Source organism: Zalophus californianus, chromosome 4 (genome assembly GCF_009762305.2).
Source record: "Zalophus californianus isolate mZalCal1 chromosome 4, mZalCal1.pri.v2, whole genome shotgun sequence".
Classification (NCBI taxonomy): domain Eukaryota; kingdom Metazoa; phylum Chordata; class Mammalia; order Carnivora; family Otariidae; genus Zalophus; species Zalophus californianus.
The window spans coordinates 30,792,636-30,802,096 of NC_045598.1; positions in this window are offsets into that span (position 1 = coordinate 30,792,636).

Below are 9,461 nucleotides of genomic sequence, written 5' to 3' on the forward strand. Positions count from 1 at the left end.
AAATTTATTTTTCCTTCTTTTGTTTGTTTTATTTCCTTGGTTTCTGATTTTTTTAATTGTTTTCTTCCTTCCTGTTTTTGTTTTTATTTATTTTTTAAATGTTTATTTAAGTAATCTCTACACCCAACATGGGGCTCGAACTCACAACCCAGAGATTAAGAGTTGCATGCTCCTCCAAAGGAGCTGGCCAGGGGCCCCCTTCCTGCCTGTTTTTAGAGGTTTGCTTCATTGCTCATTTTTTACCATCTTAAATTGAATGCTTGCCTTGTTTATTTTTAATACTTGATTGAGGTGTAATTTCCACACCATAAAATTCACCTGTTTTAAGTGTACAATTGAATGATCTTTAGTAGTTATAGAGTTGTGCAACCATCACCACAATATAATTTTAGAATATTTCCATCACTGCCAAAAGTAAGAAATGTCATACCCATTTGCAGTTTATCCCTAATTCCACTCCCGGCCCTAGGCAACCAATAATCTACTTTCTTTTTTTATAGATTTGCTTTTTCTGGACACTTCACAAAAATGCAATCATAAATGCAAAGTATTTTGTGTCTGCTTTCTTTCACTCACTTAACATAATGTTTTTGAGATTCATCTATGTTGTAGCATGAGCAGTGCTTTGTTCTTTTTTTTTACTGCCAAATAATATTCCCTTGTATGGACATACCATATTTTGTTTATCCATTCACCAGTTGATGAGCATTTGTATTGCTTCTATTTGGGAGCTATTTTAAACAGTTGTTGCTATGAACATTTGCTTAAAAGTGTTTGTGTGGATGTATGTTTTCATGTCTCTTGGGGGCTTAGTTTTATTTTTTATTTTTATTTTTTTGGGGGGGCTTAGTTTTATACCTGTACTGTTTCCCAATAAACATATTTAAAGATAAAAATTTGCCTCTAACTACTGCTTTAGCTGGGTCTCACAAACTTTGCCATGTGGTTTTTGTCATTATTACTCAGAGCTAAATACTTCTCAGATTTCTTTATGCTTTCCTTTTCTACCAAAAGTTGTCAATACAATAGTTCTCAAAGATATAAACCTATTATAATTTGTAATTTCACTGCATCATGAGAAACATAGACTATATGACATTAATCCTTTAGAATTTGTGGAGACTTCCTTTATGACCTTAAAATACATGCTCTATTTTTGTAAATGCTCCATCTGTGTTCCCTGCTAACGGCTTGAAATGAATAGTTTCTGTAAAAGATTCTAATGTAAACCCAATGTGAAATCTTGTTCTTCTATGAACTCCCCACACAAGTGCCACCAAGATCCTCTGAGAAGTGCCCGCCTACAGAGAAAGGCACAGGACCATCATCCATGACTCCACTCCCCCTGGCTTCTCGTTCCTTATCTCCTCCACCCCAGTGACCTCCTTCTGCACTTCACAGCACCCCTGATGTCCGGGACAACCCTGTGCACCCTGCAAAGCCCAGAATCACTGTAGCCCAGACTCATGTCTTTCCAACTTGCTTGCTCCACCAGTCAAGCCCCTCCTCTTCTTGGACCTCTTCAAGGCCTCCGATCCACAGAACGCTCCAACTTCTCCCTACCCACCAACTCTGATCTGCCTTCCTTTTGTACTTCAACCAACGTCAGTGTCATGTTCCATCATTTCGATCATTTCCTTGCAAACATCCTGAACTCCACTGCCTTCCACTACTCCTATCAAAACCCCAAACTCTAGATGAGCCCAACTATCCATCTCCTTCATGTCTGCATCCAGGTGGCAAGCATCGCTAAAGAGCATAAACCACGGGGCATAGGGGACACCATAAATTCACAGTCACCAACTTCAATGTTGCTAAATCCTTCTGGGTTCAGTTGTTTAGATACACTGTTCTCAGTCTTCTATCTTCCCTTCTACTCCCTCCCTCTCAGCAGATGACCTAATGTTCTCCCCGAGAGAGAAAACAGAAGTTATCACACAGCTCCCTGACCCTCCCTCCCTCCCCTCCTGTCCAAGGACATTCCTTCTGTGCTCAGAAGTCCACCCCTGCTGGCCTCTCAGGAACTTCACACTATTCACTGGAGGGAAGTGAGACAGTGTGGAGGGAGAAAAATCAGCAGGTAGTTGCAGAGGTGCTTGTTTTAAAATGCAAATCTGTGGGATTTGCTCAGTCAGTGGAGCAGTGGAGCGTGTGACTCTTGATCTTGGGGTTGTAAGCTCAAGCCCCATGTTGGGTGTAGAGATTACTTAAAAATAAAATAAATTATATCCCTGGGCTGCAAGGTTGGTTCAACATCCGCAAATCAATCAACGTGATACAATACATTAACAAAAGAAAGAACAAGAATCATATGATCCTCCCAATAGATGCAGAAAAAGCATTTGACAAAGTACAGCATCCTTTCTTGATCAAAACTCTTCAGAGTATAGGGATAGAGGATACATACCTCAATATCATAAAAGCCATCTATGAAAAACCTACAGCGAATATCATTCTCAATGGGGAAAAGCTGAGAGCTTTTCCCCTAAGGTCAGGAACGCGGCAGGGATGTCCACTCTCACCACTGCTATTCAACATAGTATTAGAAGTCCTAGCCACAGCAATCAGACAACAAAAAGAAATCAAAGGCATCCAAATCGGCAAAGAGGAAGTCAAACTCTCACTCTTTGCAGATGATGTGATACTTTATGTGGAAAACCCAAATACTCCACCCCAAAACTGCTACAACTCATACAGGAATTCAGTCAAGTAGCAGGCTATAAAATCAATGCACAGAAATCAGTGGCATTCCTATACACCAACAACACGACAGAAGAGAGACAAATCAAGGAGTCGATCGCATTCACAATTGCACCCAAAACCATAAGATACCTAGGAATAAATTTAACCAAAGAGGCAAAGGATCTGTACTCAGAAAACTATAAAATACTCAGGAAAGAAATTGAAGAAGACACAAAGAAATGGAAAAATGTTCCATGCTCATGGATCGGAAGAACAAACATTGTGAAGATGTCAATGCTACCTAGAGCAATCTACACACTCAATGCAATCCCCATCAAAATACCATCCACTTTTTTCAAAGAAATGGAACAAATAATCCTAAAATTTGTATGGAACCAGAAGAGACCCCGAATAGCCAGAGGAATGTTGAAAAAGAAAAGCAAAGCTGGCGGCATCACAATTCCGGACTTCCAGCTCTATTACAAAGCTGTCATCATCAAGACAGTATGGTACTGGCACAAAAACAGACCCATAGATCAATGGAACAGAATAGAGAGCCCAGAAATGGACCCTCAACTCTATGGTCAACTAATCTTTGACAAAGCAGGAAAGAATGTCCAATGGAAAAAAGACAGTCTCTTCAACAAATGGTGTTGGGAAAATGGGCAGCCACATGCAGAAGAATGAAACTGGACCATTTCCTTACACCACACACAAAAATAGACTCCAAATGGTTGAAAGACCTAAACGTGAGACAGGAGTCCATCAAAATCCTAAAGGAGAACACAGGCAGCAACCTCTTCGACCTCAGCCACAGCAACTTCTTCCTAGAAACATCGCCAAAGGCAAGGGAAGCAAGGGCAAAAATGAACTATTGGGATTTCATCAAGATAAAAAGCTTTTGCACAGCAAAAGAAACAGTCCAGAAAACCAAAAGACAACCGACAAAATGGGAGAAAATATTTGCAAATGACATATCAGATAAAGGGCTAGTATCCAAAATCTATAAAGAACTTATCAAACTCAACACCCAAAGAACAAATAATCCAATCAAGAAATGGGCAGAAGACATGAACAGACATTTTTCCAAAGAAGACATCCAAATGGCCAACAGACACATGAAAAAGTGCTCAACATCGCTCGTTATCAGGGAAATCCAAATCAAAACCTCAATGAGATACCACCTCACACCAGTCAGAATGGCTAAAATTAAGAAGTCAGGAAACGACAGATGTTGGCGGGGACGAGGAGAAAGGGGAACCCTCCCTCCTACACTGTTGGTGGGAATGCAAGCTGGTGCGGCCACTCTGGAAAACACTATGGAGGTTCCTCAAACAGTTGAAAATAGAGCTACCATATGATCCAGCAATGGCACTACTGGGTATTTACCACAAAGATACAAATGTAGGGATCTGAAGGGGTATGTGCACCCCAATGTTTATAGCAGCAATGTCCACAATAGCCAAACTATGGAAAGAGCCAAGATGTCCATCGACAGATGAATGGATAAAAAAGATGTGGTATATATACACAATGGAATATTATGCAGCCATCAAAAGGAATGAGATCTTGCCATTTGCAACAACGTGGGTGGAACTGGAGGGTGTTATGCTGAGTGAAATAAGTCAATCAGAGAAAGACATGTATCATATGACCTCACTGATATGAGGAATTCTTAATCTCAGGAAACAAACAGTGTTGCTGGAGTGGTGGGGGATGGGAGGGATGGGGTGGCTGGGTGATAGACATTGGGTAGGGTATGTGCTATGGTGAGCGCTGTGAATTGTGCAAGATTGTTGAATCACAGATCTGTACTTCTGAAACAAATAATGCAACATATGTTAAGAAAAAAGAAAAAGAAGAAGATAGCAGGAGGGGAAGAATGAAGGGGAGTAAGTCAGAGGGGGAGACGAACCATGAGAGACGATGGACTCTGAAAAACAAACTGAGGGTTCCAGAGGGGAGGGGGTTGGGGGGATGGGTTAGCCTGGTGATGGGTATTAAAGAGGGCACGTTCTGCGTGGAGCACTGGGTGTTATGCACAAACAATGAATCATGGAACACTACATCAAAAACTAATGGTGTAATGTATGGTGATTAACATAATAAAAAAATAAAAATAAGTAAATTAAATTAAATTAAATGCAAATCTACATATATTTGTTCCCAATAAGTAACCCTTTGACACCTGCCCATGGCTCTGAAGAGTAAAAACAAACAAAAAATTGCTTCACATGGTCCTCATCGACATACAGTTCACAAAACAGAAATGAAAACAACCACTACATATTTTGAAATATGCCAATTTCACTCATTATAATAAAAGTACAAATTTAAATTATACAGAGCTAAAATTTCTCACGTATCAAAACAGCAAACAGCTAAAAAGGTTTTTTTAAAGATTTATTTATTTATTTTACAGAGAGGGAGAGAACACGAGTAGGGAGGAGCAGCAGGAGGAGAGAGAGAAGCAGGCTCCCCACCCAGGCACCCCAAAATTTAAAAGTTTGACAACACAGACTGATGGTGAGGCTGTGAGGAAACAGGCACTCATAACTTCCTGATGGGAGTGCAAATATAGTACAGTCCCTATGGAGGGCAATTTAACAACATCAACCAAAATTTCAAATGCATTTACACTCTGACCCAGCAATCTGTCTTCTGAGAACTTATTGTATAGATATATCTCTGTACTAAGAAATGACATATGTATAAAGGTGATATTCAAAATACACATAAGTGGGGGGGCACCTGGGTGGCTCAGTGGTTGGGCGTCTGCCTTCAGCTCAGGTCATGATCTCAGGGTCCTGGGATCGAGTCCCACATCGGGGTCCCTGCTCCACGGGAAGCCTGCTTCTCCCTCTCCCACTCCCGCTGCTTGCGTCCTCTCTCTCGCTGTCTCTCTCTCTGTCAAATAAACAAACAAAATCTTAAAAAAAAATACGTAAGATATGATCATTAAAATGTATAGGTATGTGTATGCACATCAATAATTTTATAATTATGTAATAAATTTTAAATTTTTAAATATTTCTTTTTATTCTCTAATTTATCTAAATTATCTAAATTTTACTTACATGATGCAACATATAAGTTGCATCTAACAAGTGATGCAAATTGTGGGTGCTAATCTACTCACCAAATTATTCTAATGATTTCCAAATCCTACGTTATGTTGGTTTTTAGAAACTGTTGGTATATCGTTTGTAATGCAGTCATCACTAGCTAAATGATAACCTGGTCTGAGCCATGATTTGACATTAAACTCTTCCAATGCCATGTCCATTAAATTGATCATCCTAGTGTGACTTGTACTCTTGAAAGGAAATTTTTTCTTATATTTGTCTGCTTTATTCTATCCATTACTGAGATGTATGTCAAAATTTTCCACTGTAATTTTAATTTAATTTTAGTTTTGTCTATTTCTTGTTCACATTCTGCTGATTTTTCCTATAAATATTTTGAGGTTATGTTATCAGAGAATATAAATTTATAATTATTTATCTTTCTGGTGAATTGAATTTTTTACTATGAAGTGTTCCTCTTTATCACTACTATTTTTTGCCTTAAATTCTTTTTCTGATATTGATTAGCCATAACAGATTTCTTTGGTTGATATTGGCATGATAGATCTTTTCTCATCCTTTCATTTTGTTTTTTTATAAACGTTTTAGTCTGAAATAACTTCAAACTTGCACAAAAGTCGTGAAAATTGTAGAAACCACCTATATACCCTTCACTCAGATTATCCATTTGCCTATCATTCCCAGTCTCCCTCTCTCTCTCTCTCTGGAAGATATATATGTTTTGTTTTTTGGTTTGTCTTTTGAGATATATATATATATCCCTTCTCTCGCTGTGAGTCTCTCTGTCAAATAAATAAAATCTTAAAAAAAAAAGATTTTGGTTTTGGTTTTCAGCTGCTTTATACCCTGATGAGCATAAATGTGCTTTTCTTTGTATTTATTATTATTTTTTTATTTATTTATTTGACAGAGAGAGACAGTGAGAGCAGGAACACAAGCAGGGGGAGTGGGAGAGGGAGAAGCAGGCCTCCCGCCGAGCAAGGAGCCCGATGTGGGACTCGATCCCAGGACCCTGGGATCATGACCCAAGCCGAAGGCAGACACCCAACGACTGAGCCACCCAGGCGCCCTGTATTTATTATTTTTTTAAGATTTTATTTTTAGGTAATCTCTACACCCAATGTGGGGTTCGAACTCACAACCCCGAGATCAAGAGTTGCATGGTCTTCCAACTGAGCCAGCCAAGTGCCCCACATGCTTTGTTTTCTTTTCTTTTTTCTTTTTTTCAAAGATTTATTTATTTATTTTGGAGAGAGAGAGCATGCGCAGGGGAGGGGCAGAGGGAGAGGGAGAGAGAGAATCCCAAGCTGACCCCCAACTGAGCCTGGAGCCCCACGGGGGCTTGACTCCAAGATCCTGAGATCACGACCCGAGTGGAGATCACGGGTGGAAATCAGGAGTAGTCCAATTAACCAATTGAGCCACCCAGATGCCTAGTGATTTCTTTTTATAGTGTTTGGAGTTGTTATGCAATGAATGTGTCGCTCCAACAAATTCTTATGTTAAAGTCCTAACCCCTAGTGTGACTCTTATTTGAAGACAGGGCCTTTAAGGAGGCGATTAAAATCAAATGAGGTGATAAGGCTGGGGCTCTCATCCAATATGACTGATGAGCCTATTAGAAGAGGGCTACCCAGGATGCTCACATGTGGGCAGAAAAGGCCATGTGAGGACACAGCCAGAAGATAGCATCTTGGAGCCATGGGGAGAGGCCTCGGGGGAAACCAAACCTGCCGACACCTTGGGCTTGGACTTCCAGTCTCCAAAGCCGTGAGAAAATAAGTTCTTGTTGTTTAAGCCCCCCCAGTCTGTGGTACTACTGTTATGGCAGCAAAGTAGTACAGAATTTATAAGGCTTCTTGAGTGCCTGGGTGACTCAGATGGTTTAGTGTCTGCCTTCAGCTCCTGTCATGATCCCAGAGTCCTGGGATCGGGTCCCGCATCGGGCTCCCTGCTCCTTGGGAGCCTGCTTCTCCCTCTGCCTCTCTCTCTCATGAATAAATAAAATCTTTAAAAAAAAAAAGAATTTATAAGGCTTCTTGAATGTGGCTTGATGTTTAACTGTGTCTTGATGATTTTTATCCGTTTTGGAAAACTATTAACCATTCTCTCCAAAGTATTGCTTCTGTCCCATTCCTGCTCTCCACCCGTGGAATACAAGCATGTGTGGGCTAAACCTCACAGAATCTCTCTCTGTTGGAAAGGCAGTCTGCCATGGGCCCTCAGCATCTGCATGTCCTTGCCAAGGATGTCAAACTTCAAGGTTCATTATTCCCTGACATTGAGCAGTTACTATAGCTAGTCATAGAGGATCAGCTATGGTGCAACCCATTGCCTGTATAGCTTCCAAATTGGCCCACTATGTCACCCCAAGGGACATATGTTTGGAGGGGGGAAGCCTGGGCCATGGAATTTCCATTAGAGATGGGGGTTGCTTTCTGGCTTACCTATCATCTTCTGTAATTATTAACAACTACACTGCCCCTTGGGTCATGTTTCCCTTGTCCGGTTCCCAGGTAAAGAGGTAGTCCTGCCTGGAGCAGACACTGACTCCTGGTTCCATATAGCTGTATGAGTCTTGGTGTCTCCCCACAGAGACCATGCTCCAGACACAATGATAAGAAACCTTCCCTTCACTTTAGCTACCATGGCCAAAGAGATGGCACAAGTCCCAGATTAGCAGACCGGTTTAAACTCTCTTGCTGGCTGTAATAGATAAGGATCTGGCTTTATACTACATCCTCAACGAACAGAGAGGAGCATGGATGGTTGTCAACACCTCCTATTCTACTTGGACTAAGAGTACAGTTCAAGCATAGCAGTCCATCCACACCACAAGAAAGGAAGCTAGAAGGTCATCTGAAATAATTCCTACTGGTGTCCCCCTGGGACTCATCCATTTGGCTGAGTCAGAGATCCTGAGGTGTAGGAATGAGGTCAATACTGCCTCCTGCTGTTGATTGGGATTCTATCCCTAATAGTCTAATCAAGACTTATATGAGACAAACTGAATGGACTTGTCCCCGGGCCCAGTCAGTATGTCTAATCTGAGTTTCTGATAGGATGGCAGAGTCATGAGAAGATTCGAATTCACTTATGAACATGTAGGGTGCAGGGTGGATTGTTGGAAAGGCAGGCCACCACAGGCCCCCGAGAGCCCCTTATATCCTTCTTGAGCTAAACTAAACTACCTGATACTGAGCGGTCTCTGTAGCTTATCACAAAGGTGACTAGGCAGGTCCAGGAGACCACAGGTGACTGCCTGCACCTCTTCACCCTCCAGAGGAGGGGGCTGGTTTGCCGCTTGCTGCAAAAAGTGCTAGGCCTTTGGGACGCCTGGGTGGCTCAGTCAGTTAAGCGGCCAACTCTTGATCTCAGCTCAGGTCTTGATCTCAGGATCATGAGTTCAAGCCCTGCACTGGGCTCCACACGAGGCATGGAGCCTACTTAAACAAAAATAATAAATAAATAAATAAAAATAAAGTGCTAGGCCCTTGGCTCTGGGTTCCTTAGCTGTGGCTGGGGCACAACCCATTTCATGTGCTGTTTCCATCGTGTCACCCCCGTGACTTGGAGGCAAGAGAACAGACACCACTCTGCTGATTGTCCTGCCCTTGGCTGTGCTGTGAGTAATAACCTGTCTCACTCACACCTATCAGGGCCTTTTTGTTTATGTTCAGCATCTATGCACTT